Genomic DNA, 1,837 nt, shown 5'->3' with positions numbered 1-1,837 from the left:
GTCCAGTCTGACCAGGTCCCTCTGGACGGCAACACAGCCCTCAGGGCTATCAGCTACTCCTCCCAGTTAGGGGGGCAAAAGAGCCCATGCCAAGAGCTGGGTGCCTTGAYTTGCTCCCCATTTTGTGGCAAGGGGGACACGGGAGGCAGGTGGCCTCAGGGGAGAAGAGATGAATGGAGGCAGGGAGTTGGGTCTAGGCAGGCTGGGAAGGCTGTAACTTCCAAGGACCTTAATGGAGAAAAGGAGAGGGCTGGTTGGGAAATCAGGATRAAAAGATGCTATGTCCTSCAGCAATCTGAGAGACCCCACACGGTTTTGTCCCTGCACTCCCCATTCAAATAAAGTTATAGGACTCCTCTGTCTCTGTTTTGGACATTATCTGGAGCACTGTGTGCAGTCCTGGGCTCCACGGGACAAGAGGGACGTGCAGCTTCTAGAGAGGGTCCAGTGGARGSCAACAAAGATGAATGGAACATCTCTCGTATGARGAGAGACTGAGTGGATTGGGCCTGTTTTCTCTGGAGAAGAGAAGGCTGAGAGGGGATCTGATGAATATGTCTAAATACATGAAAGGGGAATGTAGGGAGGAAAGGGCCAGGTGCTTCCCATTGGTGGCCAGTGACAGGACAACGGGCAATGGGTGCAAGTTGAAACACAGAAAGTTCCATCTCCATGTGAGGAAGTTCTTCACTGTGAGGGTGACAGAGCCCTGGCACAGGCAGCCAGGGAGGCTGTGGAGCCTCCTTCTCTGGAGATCTTCAAAACCCGCCTGGACGCCACCCTGTGCCCCATGCTCTGGGTGTCCCTGCTGGAGCAGGAAGGTTGGACTAGATGATCTTTAGAGGTCCCTTCCAACCTTAACCATTCTGTGATGCTGTGATGAAATTCTKGACAGCAAGATTTTCTACACATCCCCAAACCAGGCCAGGCTCACACCAACTCAGAATAAAAGGACATTTATTTCAGTGAATGGAAGCCCTGGTGGTGGTGACTGGYCGGCACRCGGTCCTTCTGCTCCCTCTTCTGCTGCCGTTCCAAGAGCTTAGTTCGGCTGGGGAGGAAGAAGACATTGTACCACTGGAGACCTTGCTGAGATGGTGTGGGGCACCGTCCCCACCAGCCGCTTTGGGTGAGTGGGATGGGAGGGCCCAGGCCAGGCTCCAAGGTGCTGCTGGGCCCCGAGGCAGGGATGTAGGGGACCCTATTTCCCCAGGACCAGGGCGGGAAGGGCACTGCACGGTGGGGAGAACGYGCACGGGTTSCAGGGATTTACCGGTGTTCCTCTGCCTTCTGCAGCCACTGGCGGTTCAATTCCACCCGCTTCTTCCACCTGTCCCGCAGAACCTTATAGGAGCTGAACAGCTCGAGGTTCTGCTTCGCTGGATGCGCCTCTTGCCTGCAATATGGGTGAGAACGTCCCTCTCCCGCTCTCCTGGGAGCCGTCCTGGCCCTTCCGCCSTCAGCTCCAACAGCCCCAGGGAGGCCACTTGGGAAGTAGCCTGGGGCTGCTGCACGTTGYGCCCTGGWGCTGAGGGACWGGAGGYCCKGGCAGCTCSTGGGAAGTGCCAGCCTCCTGCCTGTCCCAAGCGCTGTCTCGSAGCTTGCAGCCCTACATACACTTACCTTTGGGAGGTCTTGTCCGGCACATTGGTCCATTGTTTGCGCCACTGCTCCAGGGCCAACTGCTTCTGGACAGAGATCTATTTTGCAAGGTAGAGAAGAAGAAAWGGTGTGAGCATGGAGGACAGAAGGGGCGAGACGGCCCTGCCCCACAAGGGAGGCACCTTGTCCTTGCAGAGCCAGGCTCTCGCTGGGGAAGGACCAAGGGCTGCCAGAG

This window comes from Nothoprocta perdicaria, unplaced genomic scaffold, assembly GCF_003342845.1.
Source record: "Nothoprocta perdicaria isolate Ctin4 unplaced genomic scaffold, notPer1 scaffold_287, whole genome shotgun sequence".
Classification (NCBI taxonomy): domain Eukaryota; kingdom Metazoa; phylum Chordata; class Aves; order Tinamiformes; family Tinamidae; genus Nothoprocta; species Nothoprocta perdicaria.
Note: the sequence above shows the minus strand (reverse complement) of the source record.